Source organism: Ranitomeya variabilis, chromosome 4 (genome assembly GCF_051348905.1).
Source record: "Ranitomeya variabilis isolate aRanVar5 chromosome 4, aRanVar5.hap1, whole genome shotgun sequence".
Classification (NCBI taxonomy): domain Eukaryota; kingdom Metazoa; phylum Chordata; class Amphibia; order Anura; family Dendrobatidae; genus Ranitomeya; species Ranitomeya variabilis.
Genome location: NC_135235.1, coordinates 176,131,720 through 176,145,557, shown reverse-complemented (window position 1 = coordinate 176,145,557; position 13,838 = coordinate 176,131,720). Strand labels below are relative to the sequence as shown.

Genomic DNA, 13,838 nt, shown 5'->3' with positions numbered 1-13,838 from the left:
CTGTCCCTTTATGAGGTTAACACTCTGGAACGCTTCATCCTGATGATTCTGACAATGTTTTCTTGTGACATATTGTACTTCATGACAGTGGTACAATTTCTTTGATATTACCTGAGTTTGTGAAAAAAAACTGAAATTTGGTGAAAATTTTGCAATTTTCCAACTTTGAATATTTATGCCCTTAAATCACAGAGATATGTCACACAAAATACTTAATAAGTAACATTTACCACATGTCTACTGTACATCAGCACAATTTTGGAACCAAATTTTTTTTTGTTAGAGAGTTATAAGGGTTAAAAGTTAACCATCAATTTCTAATTTTTACACCACCATTTTTTTTATTTTTTTTTATTTTTAGGGACCACATCACATTTGAAGTCACTTTGAGGGGTCTATATGATAAAAAAATATCCAAGTGTGACACCTTTCTAAAAACTGCACATCTCAAGGTGCTCAAAACCACAAACCCTTCAGGTGTTTCACAGGAATTTTTGGAATGTTTAAATGTTTAATGTTTTTCACAAAAAAAATTACTTCAGCTCCCATTTGTTTTATTTTATCAAGGGTAACAGGAGACATTGGACCCCAAAAATTGTTGTACAGCTCGGAAGGGAAGGAGCGCCATTTGACTATTCAATGCAAAATTGACTGGAATTGAGATAGGACGCCATGTCGCGTTTGGAGAGCTCCTGATGTGCCTAAACACTGAAACTCCCCACAAGTGACACCATTTTGGAAAGTAGAGCCCCTAAGGAACTTCTCTAGATGTGTGGTGAGCACTTTGACCCACCAAGTGCTTCACAGAAGTTTATACTGTACAGCCAAAAAAATAAAAAATCCTTTTTTTTCACAAAAATGATCTTTTCACCCCCAAATTTTTTTTATTTTTCGAAGGGTAACACAATAAATTGGACCCCAAAAATTGTTGTGCAGTTTGTCCTGAGTACGCCGATACCCCATATGTGGGGGTAACCCACTGTTTGGGAGCATGGCAGAGCTCGGAAGGGAAGGAGCGTTGTTTGACTTTTCAATGCAAAATTGACTGGAATTTAAATAGGACGCCATGTTGTGTTTGGAGAGCCCCTGATGTGCCTAAACAGGGGAAACCCACCTCAAGTGACACCATTTTGGAAAGTAGACACTTTAAGGAACTTATCTAGATGTGTTGTGAGAACTGTGAACCCCCAAGTGCTTCACTACAGCTTATAACGCAGAGCCGTGGCCAGGTGACCAGATGGACTCAACCTAGCTTCTCCAAATGAATCCATGGGTTCCAGGTGACCGGAGGCTCACAATCCTGGATTCTCAGGTTGTCTCCAATGAGCCAGGTGACCGGATGGGTCCTAACCTGGCTTTTCCAAAGGTATCCATGGGTTCAGTGATTGTCAATGAAGTTGATATTTATTTTTTTCAGCTGGGGCCCAGTCCCCTAAGCTGACAAACTATAGAATGTGAAATCTGGGTCCTTCTTGGTGAAGCTATGTTGTCCTGGTAGAGTGTTTCTTTATGGAGTTATGGTGTCCTGGCTGTTGTTCTGTCAGGTCACTTGGTACGGAGGCATAACCCCCTTATATAGTTCAACTGTCCTTCAAGCGATCATCCACAGGTCGAAGGGGGAGATGGAATAAGTTTAACTCTCCATGAGTATTTAAACAATTTGCATAGTTCGTCCATCTGTTTTGCAGGTCATCAAACCAGCTAGGCTAGTTTACAAACATCTATTGTTTAATTACCCCATGTCCCTGTCCCATAAAGATATCAGACAAGGAGTTGCAGCAAACAGCAACCCAAAAGTCAACATCCAGCTGATACGAACAATAGCTGTGTTTCTTGACCAACCAAAGAAAAAACAAATTCAAAAGTCAACTTAAAAATATATTAGCCTATGTCTCCTGGCCTACTGAAAATGTGCCTACGTTGGACGTGGCCTAACGAGCGATGTGAGAGGACGTGCGACGGCTCTCTCTCCCCGTACCGTTCCTATATCTTACCCTTAGAGGCGCCGCCGAACGCCGATTCTGGGCAGGGGTGCATCGCTGGACCCCTGCGGAAGGAGGAAATCACAGGAGGCAACGGGCGGAGAGGAGCGGCGATGCCATTCCGAAAACTGTCAGCGCCGGCAGCAGGCACGAAAATCCAAGATGGCGCCGTGGCTGAGGAGGAGGCGGCTAAAGCCAGCGCTTCATACCGCCGGAGGCTGGAGGTAATCGCCCGGCTGGAGCGGTTTGCCCGCACGGAGGAGGGGGGTGCCCTGCTGCTAGATCCTGAGGGGCTTGGAGAAGGGGAGACCCCGCAAAGGCAGAGGAGAGGAGGGGAGGACATTCCCAGTATGGAGGAGGAACAGCTTTCCCCAGGCAGACCTCAGGAAGTGCACAGCACTGATCGTGAGAATGCTGCTGCTAGCCCAGTGCTGACTGATGATTCTGACGTGCAACACCTAAACATGGGGGAACCAACACTGCAGGACATTTTTTCTGCTGTTATACACTGCAAATCTGCCCTGGCCGCGTTGAACATGAGGGTGGATGATTTCAAAGTTGAAATGAAGTCCCTTAACTCTGCTATGCGCAAGGTGGAGAGGAGAGTGGAGGTGGAGGAGGAACGTGTGGGCAGTGTGGAGGATCAGACTAACGAACTGTTAAAAAGAGAAAAGAAATATATCCAACGTATTGCAGAATTGGAATTTAAAACAGATGACTTGGAAAACCGTTCCCGCAGGAATAATTTGAGACTAATTGGGGTGCCGGAGAAGGTGGAGGGGAATAACCCTACTGAATACACTCACTGGCCACTTTATTAGGTACACCTGTCCAACTTCTTGTTAACACTTAATTTCTAATCAGCCAATCACATGGCGGCAACTCAGTGCATTTAGGCATGTAGACATGGTCAAGACAATCTCCTGCAGTTCAAACCGAGCATCAGTATGGGGAAGAAAGGTGATTTGAGTGCCTTTGAACGTGGCATGGTTGTTGGTGCCAGAAGGGCTGGTCTGAGTATTTCAGAAACTGCTGATCTACTGGGATTTTCACGCACAACCATCTCTAGGGTTTACAGAGAATGGTCCGAAAAAGAAAAAAAATCCAGTGAGCGGCAGTTCTGTGGGCGGAAATGCCTTGTTGATGCCAGAGGTCAGAGGAGAATGGGCAGACTGGTTCGAGCTGATAGAAAGGCAACAGTGACTCAAATTGCCACCCGTTACAACCAAGGTAGGCCTAAGAGCATCTCTGAACGCACAGTGCGTCGAACTTTGAGGCAGATGGGCTACAGCAGCAGAAGACCACATGGGGTACCACTCCTTTCAGCTAAGAACAGGAAACTGAGGCTACAATTTGCACAAGCTCATCGAAATTGGACAGTAGAAGATTGGAAAAACGTTGCTTGGTCTGATGAGTCTCGATTTCTGCTGCGACATTCGGATGGTAGGGTCAGAATTTGGCGTAAACAACATGAAATCTTTGGGATGTGGTGGAACGGGAGATTCGCATCAGGGATGTGCAGCCGACAAATCTGCGGCAACTGTGTGATGCCATCATGTCAATATGGACCAAAATCTCTGAGGAATGCTTCCAGCACCTTGTTGAATCTATGCCACGAAGAATTGAGGCAGTTCTGAAGGCAAAAGGGGTCCAACCCGTTACTAGCATGGTGTACCTAATAAAGTGGCCAGTGAGTGTATATTGAGGCATGGCTTAAGAACTCGGTGGGAGGCAAAGACCTCACAAATCACTTCTCGGTGGAGAGGGCTCATAGAGTCCCCAGCCGGCCCCTGCCACCTGGTTCTCCCTCCAGAGCTATATTGGCAAAAATCTTGGACTATCGGGAAACCCTATTACGGAAGGCCAGGATCAGTGACGGCTTGAGTATAGACGGAAATCGGATCTCCATATATCCGGACTATTCGGCGTCGGTGCAAAAACTTAGAATGAAGTTTGGTGAGGTCAAGCGACGGCTTCGAGAACTGGACCTAAAATATTCAATGCTCTACACGGCTAAGCTTAGGGTGGTGGCACTGGATCGTGTTCACTTTTTTCAAGGTCCGGAGGAGGCTATGCATTGGCTGGATATTAATGCCAATAAAATTGGCACGGACCGGAACCGCTGAGTCTAGTTCTGAAGATCCGTGATTTCACCGGCTGTGCCTTTTTCTGGTCTTTGAGCGCGCCTTGTGGTTTCCGACAAAATGCTCCCCAAAGTTAAAACACTGTGTTCGGCGGCGCAATGAATAGTTCATATTGGTCGCGGTGGGAGGGGGAGAGAGGGATGGTAAAGAGCATTGTTCTAGATTGTTCTAAGCACTCTCAGTTCTCATATAGAGAAAGAAAGTTTGTTATATCTGAATTTTGTTGAGTTTCAGATGGGGGAGGATGGTTTGGTTGGGGGGAAGGGAGGGGGGGAGGTGGGTATTGGTGGAGACCTGGGGGAGACTGTTCGTATATGTTGCTTTTCTTTAGGAAATGGGAGGGGACGTTAAAATTATAAGTTGGAATGTTAGGGGGTTGGCGGACGCTACTAAACGGGCGGCATTATTCCAGTATTTGTTGAAACAGAGGCCCTCGGTGATTTGCCTGCAAGAAACCCACTTAGTGGAGTAAAAAGTTGATATGTTACAGAAGCGATGGGTGAGCAAGGCATATCACTCGACGTTCTCTAACTATGCAAGGGGGGTGTCTGTTTTAATCCATACAAATACTCCATTTGAGGAAATAGAGGTTAAAATTGATAAGGATGGTCAGTTTGTATTTTTAGTGTGTAAAATCTTTAACCGTTTGGTTTGTATCGTTTCATTGTATGTACCCCCGCCGTATTCGGGCAAGAAAATTCAGGAAATATTGGAATCTATGAGAGGGTGGGATGGAGTTCCCCTTCTAGTGGTGGGAGATGTGAACAATATAGCAGATGATCACTGGGACAAGAGTAATCACGCCTCGGTGCGCAGGGATGGCAACGGCACCCCTTTTGGAAATTATCTTAGAGAAATAGGCTGGATTGACTTATGGAGGGTACGTAATGTTTATACATATTCTTACTCCTGCTATTCAACTACGTATGGCTCTATGTCACGAATCGATGTAGATTTGGGCAATGATGGGATGAACGAATTGTTAAGTGGGGTGGAATATAGTCCTAGGATTTTATCAGATCATAGCCCAGTTCAGGTCTCTTTGAAGTTATCAGGTCAGGCTGGATTGGGGAGGACAGGTTGGAAGCTTCACCCTTCTTGGATGCAACTTTTGGATATGGAGAGGGTGGGAGTAGAGATAGAGGAGTTTTTTTTAAGATTAATGAAGGGAGCGCAGAAAGTCATGTAGTATGGGACACCATGAAGGCGTATTTAAGGGGTATTCTGTTTCGGGACATTTCCAGACATAAAACGAGGACTAGAGCACAGGATCAAGCGGTTTTGAAAGAATTGAAGGCAGCTGAGGCGGCGTTGGGGGCCCATAGCACCAAGGAGTCCCGGAACCGTATGAAGGTAGCTCAGCAGGAGGTTAATCAGTTACATCTGAAAAAGGCAGAGAGGTCGAGGGCTTTTCAAAGAGAAACTTTCTATTCAGAGGGGGAAAAGGTGGGACACTTAATTTCTGTAGTAGCATCTGCACAGAGGAGCTCCTCACATGTCTACGCCATTAAAACTGAGGACGGGACGTTGGTTACTCGGGGGGAACAAATTCTGGAAGCATTTAGAAAATTCTACGGTAAATTATATACCTCTAGCGTGGGGAAAGGGTCTGAGGATATGACCAGGTATTTGGAGGGGATTGACCTGCCTAGGTTGAGTAAGGAGGAATGTGAGTCGCTGGAGGAGCCGATAGGGGAGGAAGAATTGGGGGTTGCTCTGGCAGGAGTGGCTGGGGGTAAGGCTCCGGGGGCGGATGGTATCCCAGCTGAGATTTATAAGATTTTGAAGGATACTCTGTTGGCCAAGCTGGTAGGGGTCTGTAATAGTTCACTGGAAAGAGGGGAGTTACCATTGTCGATGAGAGAGGCTGTGGTGGTGGTTATCCCTAAAGCCGACAAGGATCTACAATTACCAGAATCTTATAGACCAATTTCACTGCTGACGGCCGACATTAAGATTTTGGCAAAAGCCTTGGCGAATAGGTTGACTAGGGTGATTGATAAATTGGTTCACCCTGATCAATCAGGCTTTATGCCCAACAAGTCAACGGCACTCAATTTGAGAAGGTTGTTTTTAAATTTGCAAATCCCTTCCGATAATGTCGGCAAACGAGTTGTGGTTTCCTTGGACGCTCATAAGGCCTTTGACTGTGTGGAGTGGAGGTATTTGTGGTCAGTACTGGAACGATTGGGGTTTGGACCTAAATTCATCTCTTGGGTGCGATTGTTATATTCTTCTCCAGTGGCCAAAATAAGAGTGAATAACGCCTTTTCTGAAACTTGAAAAGCGTTATACGCTGATGACATTTTGCTTTTCCTGGAGGACTCTGAGGGGGCCCTGGCTGGGGCGGAGGCCATTATTGAGGAATTTGGGAGTTATTCGGGCCTAAGAATCAATTGGGATAAATCCAATATGATGTTGATTGATGGGGAATATGGAGATAGTGAGATGTGTGACTCCTCTACTAGGTTGCGGTCAGTGGATAAATTTAACCCCTTCACCCCCAAGGGTGGTTTGCACGTTATGGACCGGGCCAATTTTTACAATTCTGACCACTGTCCCTTTATGAGGTTATAACTCTGGAACGCTTCAACGGATCCTGGTGATTCTGACATTGTTTTCTCGTGACATATTGTACTTCATGATAGTGGTAAAATTTCTTTGATATTACCTGCGTTTATTTGTGAAAAAAATGGAAATTTGGCGAAAATTTTGAAAATTTCGCAATTTTCCAAATTTGAATTTTTATGCAATTAAATCACAGTGATATGTCACACAAAATACTTAATAAGTAACATTTCCCACATGTCTACTTTACATCAGCACCATTTTGGAACCAAAATTTTTTTTTGTTAGGGAGTTATAAGGGTTAAAAGTTGACCAGCAATTTCTCATTTTTACAACCCCATTTTTTTTTTAGGGACCACATCTCATTTGAAATCATTTTGAGGGGTCTATATGATAGAAAATACCCAAGTGTGACACCATTCTAAAAACTGCACCCCTCAAGGTGCTCAAAACCACATTCAAAAAGTTTATTAACCCTTCAGGTGTTTCACAGGAATTTTTGGAATGTTTAAATAAAAATGAACATTTAACTTTTTTTCACACAAAATTTACTTCAGCTCCAATTTGTTTTATTTTACCAAGGGTAACAGGAAAAAATGGACCCCAAAAGATGTTATACAATTTGTCCTGAGTACGCCGATACTCCATATGTAGGGGTAAACCACTGTTTGGGCGCATGACAGAGCTCGGAAGCGAAGGAGCGCCATTTGACTTTTCAATGCAAAATTGACTGGAATTGAGATGGGACGCCATGTTGCGTTTGGAGAGCCACTGATGTGCCTAAACATTGAAACCCCCCACAAGTGACACCATTTTGGAAAGTAGACCCCCTAAGGAACTTATCTAGATGTGTGGTGAGCACTTTGACCCACCAAGTGCTTCACAGAAGTTTATAATGCAGAGCCGTAAAAATAAAACAAAATTTTTTTCCCACAAAAATTATTTTTTAGCCCCCAGTTTTGTATTTTCCCAAGGGTAACAGGAGAAATTGGACCCCAATATTTGTTGTCCAATTTGTCCTGAGTACGCTGATACCCCATATGTGGGGGGGAACCACCGTTTGGGCGCATGGGAGGGCTCGGAAGGGATGGAGCGCCATTTGGAATGCAGACTTAGATGGAATGGTCTGCAGGCATCACATTGCGTTTGCAGAGCTCCTAATGTACCTAAACAGTAAAACCCCCCCACAAGTGACACCATTTTGGAAAGTAGACCCCCTAAGGAACTCATCTAGATGTGTTGTGAGAGCTTTGAACCCCCAAGTGTTTCACTACAGTTTATAACGCAGAGCCGTGCAAATAAAAAATATTTTTTTTCCACAAAAATTATTTTTTTAGCCTCCAGTTTTGTATTTTTCCAAGGGCAACAGGAGAAATTGGACCCTATATATTGTTGTCCAATTTGTCCTGAGTACGCTGATACCTGATATCTGGGGGTGAACCACCGTTTGAGCGCATGGCAGAGCTCGGAAGGGAAGGATCATCATTTGCAATGCAGACTTAGATGGATTGGTCTACAGGCGTCACATTGCGTTTGCAGAGCCCCTAATGTACCTAAACAGTATAAACCCCCCACAAGTGACCCAATATTGGAAACTAGACCCCCCCAAGGAACTTCTCTAGTTGTGTTGTGAGAACTTTGAACCCCCAAGCGTTTCACTACAGTTTAGAACGCAGAGCCGTGAAGATAAAAAAAATAAAAAATTTCCCCCAAAAATTATTTTTTAGCCCCCAGTTTTGTATTTTCCCAATGGTAACAGGAGAAATTGGACCCCAAAAGTTGTTGTCCAATTTGTCTTGAGTACGCTGATACCCCATATGTGGGGGGGAACCACCGTTTAGGCGCATGGGAGGGCTCGGAAAGGAAGGAGCGCCATTTGGAATGCAGACTTAGATGGAATGGTCTGCAGGCGTCACATTGCGTTTGCAGAGCCCCTAATGCACCTAAACCGTAAAACCCCCCCACAAGTGACACCATTTTGGAAAGTAGAACCCCTAAGGAACTTATCTAGATGTGTTGTGAGAGCTTTGAACCCCCAAGTGTTTCACTACAGTTTATAACGCAGATCCATGCAAATAAAAAATTTTTTTTTTTCCACAAAAATTATTTTTTAGCCCCTAGTTTTGTATTTTCCCAAGGGTAACAGGAGAAATTGGACCCCAAAAGTTGTTCTCCAATGTGTTCCGAGTACGCTGATACCCCATATGTTGGGGTAAACCCCTGTTTGGGCGCACGGGAGAGCTTGGAAGGGAAGAAGCACTGTTTTACTTTTTCAACGCAGAATTGGCTGGAATTGAAATCGGACGCCATGTCACGTTTGGAGAGCCCCTGATGTGCCTAAACAGTGGAAACCCCCCAATTATAACTGAAACCCTAATCCAAACACACCCCTAACCCTAATCCCAACGGTAACCCTAACCACACCTGTAACCCAGACACACCCCTAATCCCAACCGTAAATGTAATCCAAACCCTAACCCTAACTTTAGCCCCAACTCTAACTTTAGCCCCAACCCTTACTGTAGCCTTAACCCTAGCCCCAACCCTAGCCCTAACCCTAGCCCTAACCCTAATGGGAAAATGGAAATAAATACATTTTTTACATTTTTTTTAATTTTTCCCTAACTAAGCGGGTGATGAAGGGGGGTTTGATTTACTTTTATAGCGGGTTTTTTAGCGGATTTTTATGATTGGCAGCCGTCACACACTGAAAGACGCTTTTTATTGCAAAAAATATTTTTTGCGTTACCACATTTTGAGAGCTATAATTTTTCCATATTTGAGACCACAGAGTCATGTGAGGTCTTGTTTTTTGTGGGACGAGTTGACGTTTTTATTGGTAACTTTTTGGGCACGTCACATTTTTTGATCGCTTTTTATTCCGATTTTTGTGAGGCAGAATGACCAAAAACCAGCTATTAATGAATTTCTTTTGGGGGAGGCGTTTATACCATTCCGCGTTTGGTAAAATTGATAAAGCAGTTTTATTCTTCGGGTCAGTACGATTACAGCGATACCTCATTTATATAATTTTTTTTTGTTTTGGCGCTTTTATACGATAAAAGCTATTTTATAGAAAAAATAATTATTTTGGCATCGCTTTATTCTGAGGACTATAACTTTTTTATTTTTTCGCACATGATGGTGTGTGGCGGCTCGTTTTTTGCGGGACAAGATGACGTTTTCAGCGGTACCATGGTTATTTATATCCGTCTTTTTGATCGTGTGTTATTCCACTTTTTGTTTGGCGGTATGAGAATAAAGCGTTGTTTTTTGCCTCGTTTTTTTTTTTTTTTTTTTTTACGGTGTTCACTGAAGGGGTTAACTAGTGATATAGTTTTATAGGTGGGGTCGTTACGGACGTGGCGATACTAAATATGTGTACTTTTATTGTTTGATTTTTTTTTATTTAAAGAAATGTATTTATGGGAATAATATTTTTTTTTAATTTATTTAGGAATTTTTTTTTAATTTTTTTTTTTACACGTGTGGACATTTTTTTTTTAACTTTTTTACTTTGTCCCAGGGGGGGACATTACAGATCATTGATCTGGCAGTGTGCACAGCACTCTGCCAGATCTGCGATCTGCTGTGCAGGGCTGCAGGCTTACCAGCGTCTGCACTGAGCAGGCACTTGGTAAGCCACCTCCTTCCCTGCAGGACCCGGATGCCGCGGCCATCTTGGATCTGGGACCTGCGGCGAGGAGGGAGGTAGGAGACTCTCAGAGCAACGCGATCACATCGCGTTGCTCCGGGGGTCTCAGGGAAGCCCGCAGGGAGCCCCCTCCCTGCGCGATGCTTCCCTATACCGCCGGTACACCGCGATCATGTTTGATCGCGGTGTGCCGGGGGTTAATGTGCCGGGGGCGGTCCGTGACCGCTCCTGGCACATAGTGCCGGATGTCAGCTGCGATATGCAGCTGACACCCGGCCGCGATCGGCCGCGCTCCCCCCGTGAGCGCGGCCGATCGCGTATGACGTACTATTCCGTCCTTGGGAAGTAGGGCCCACCCCACATGGACGGAATAGTACGTCTAATGACAGAAAGGGGTTAAATATCTAGGGATCCAGATTGCTCTCCCTTTGACTGGTTTTGAGGACCTGAACTTGGCACCACTTTTGCGAAAGATACGCACCAAAGTCCAGGCGTGGAAAAAGTTACGCTTATCGGTGATTGGTAGGGTAAATCTTATAAAGATGATTGTGATGCCGCAGCTTCTCTACGTGCTACACAACTCTCCTGTATGGATACCAAGGAGCAGATTTCGGAGGATTAGATCTTTGTTCGGCGAGCTGATATGGGGTGGGAAAAGTCCTAGATTTAAACAGGAAATTCTACAAAGACCTAAGACGGAGGGTGGGGTGGCACTGCCTAATCCATGGCTATACTTTCTGGCATCACAGTGTCAGCACCTTAGGGGATGGGGTGTGGAACGGATACCCTGTAGTCTGAGGACGCTGATTGGGTCAAGGGTACTGAGTGATGGCCTGGAGGGTGGGCATTTCCGTGAGTTGGGCTCCAAATTTTGCACTATTAGGCTTATTCATAAAGTCTGGGACACAGTAAAGGTCATTAGGGGGGTGAGGGCATTCACCAGATTCTCACCTATTTGGAACAACTACTTCTTACCAGAGTTTAGACAGATGGCGGGATTTCATGTCTGGAGGGAGGCAGGCATATCTCGGATTAGCCAAATAATATATCAGGGTAGGATTAGAACTTTTGAGGCATTGCAGGAAGAGTTTCCACTGCCAAATTCTGAGCTGTACCAGTATAGCTGCATCTCACATGCGTACCAGGCACAGTGTTAGGCTACGTTCACATTTGCGTTGTGCGCCGCAGCGTTGGCGCCGCAGCGCACAACGCAAACAAAAACGCAGCAAAACGCATGCACAACGCTGCGTTTTGCGCCGCATGCGTCCTTTTTTTAATTGATTTTGGACGCAGCAAAAATGCAACTTGCTGCGTCCTCTGCGACCAGACGCGGGCGCCGCAGCGACGCATGCGGCGCAAAACGCAAGTGCGTTAAATATAGGGGCGCATGACGCATGCGGCGACGCTGCGGCGCCCGACGTTGCGGCGCACACCGCAAATGTGAACGTAGCCTAAGAGAGGACCTGTGGAGATTCAGGTTGATCTCATGTTGGATTTTATTCTTACGGGGGGAGGCACGAAGGGGGTGATTTCGGGCATATACGAATTTCTTTTATTCTCCTTCTTAGAGGGACATCCTATTAGAGCGAGGGCGAAATGGGAGGCCGACCTGGGGGCGATTGATAACGAATGCTGGGATTCAATTTTGGAGTATGTGCCCAGGATCTCGTTGAGTGAGCCTGGGAGGTTGTCACAATTATTTGTTATTCATAGGGCCTACAGAACTCCGAACATGCTATTCAAAGCTGGTCTGAGACCTAATTCAGAATGCCCTAGGTGCTCGCAGACCGAGGCGGATATCCTCCATATGATGTGGCAGTGCCCCAGGTTGTCCTCCTTTTGGATTGTGGTACTGAATAGGGTGGGGTTGACATATAATTGTTCTCTACCACAGGATCCTCTGGTATGTGTTTTGGGCTATGTAGAAGAGGTTGTAACTGATAATTCGTATAAACTGGCTATTGCTAGACTGCTGTTTATTGCGCGAAAGTTGATAGCCAAATTTTGGATTAGGGAAGAGCCGCCATCGAGAAGGGACTTTATGACACAAGTGGATCACATTATTGCTCTGGAGAGGAGTATTTGTCTTAAGAGAAACAAGATGGACCTTTTCAACAAGCTGTGGAATCCGTGGCTCGAATCAGCGTGATTTAAGTGACTTTGTCTCTGTTCTTGGACTTTCTGCCTACTCGGAGGAAATGTTGACGAATCATCTTCCTTTTTCTGTATGGTTATGTACAAAGTAGCAATTTGGGGCGGTTTTTGTCAGGTCTCTAGGGGTTGGGGGGGAGGGGATGCGGGAGTTGGGTTTGGGGTTTTAAAATTTCTTAAAAAGTAAAATACCTTGGTGCACTGTTTACAGTGACGTAATTCTCATGTATCATACCTACTGTTTAATAAAAATATCTGATTTTAAAAAAAGAAAATGTGCCTACGTTGCGGATTTGGCTGTGGATCCACAACAGTTTTCCATGCAGTGTACAGTACCATGTAAACCTATGGAAAACCAAATCCGCAGTGCACATGTTGGGGAAAATTTCGCGCAGAAAAGCAGTGGTTTGTTTTCCGCAGAATGTCAATTCTTTGTGCAGATTAAACAGCATTTTACACCTATTCCAGGAATCCGCAGGTATAAAAACGTAGGCGAATTCCACACAAAATCTGCAGAAAACCCACAGGTAAAACACAGGGTGCTTTACCTGCGGATTCTGTAGAATCAAGGAGACCTGGAGTTAGAAAGTCACAGCGGGTAATGAATTGCAATTTCTCTTTAGAAATGGTGTGATTCATGTCCTTTTTTAAATGGATTTCCTTTCTTTCAACATTGAAGAGGTTAAGGACTCTTTCCATGCTGGCTGGGAACATTCAGCTTTTGTGCACACAGCTGCTGCTACTGTCAATTATCTACTCCCTGCATATACTAGCTCTGGACGGTTCTTCCATGCCGGTGACAATCTTCTTTCTGTGCTAAACTGTGCAGTTGTTGAGTAGCAGTTGTATTGATCTGTAGTTTACTGTAGTACGTGAGTGTATCTCCTTGTCTTTTTTCCTATAAAATGTATTCTTCCCTGTCCATATCCTCACCCTTATTGTTTGGCGAGTGCTTTTTTATGATAGTAGTATTCTATTATCCCTGTTTACCTTACATTTCTGTCCAATTCCTCATTGGGGTGGGAAGGGTACAGACTAAGGTTTAACAGGAGCATAGTAAGGATGGAAACCCAGCCTCTCTACCTTCAAGAGAACCCCCTGGGACAGGGATAGCTAGGGTCCAATTTCCAGGTACTGTTTGAGAGCCCCGTCCCTCACTTAAGTCTGTCACAACGTAACATGAGCATTGCCATGTCTTAAGAGTGTGGTGTGTAAAAATGGTTTCGTACAAGCCTTTCCTTCAAAGATCTATGCTTTCTATAAGCGACATGAGGGATCGAGTCCAAATGTCCCCTAATTTCATCTATCATTAGGTATAAATCTGACGAGGTTTCCAGT

The 13,838-nt window shown here is 44.7% G+C and overlaps 1 protein-coding gene across 1 annotated transcript in view; it reads right to left on the bottom strand.

Moving 5' to 3' along the window:
* The window catches only part of POLR3A (RNA polymerase III subunit A), a 259,739-nt gene that overhangs the window by 157,977 nt on the left and 87,924 nt on the right, over nt 1-13,838 (bottom strand). The window lies entirely within an intron of this gene.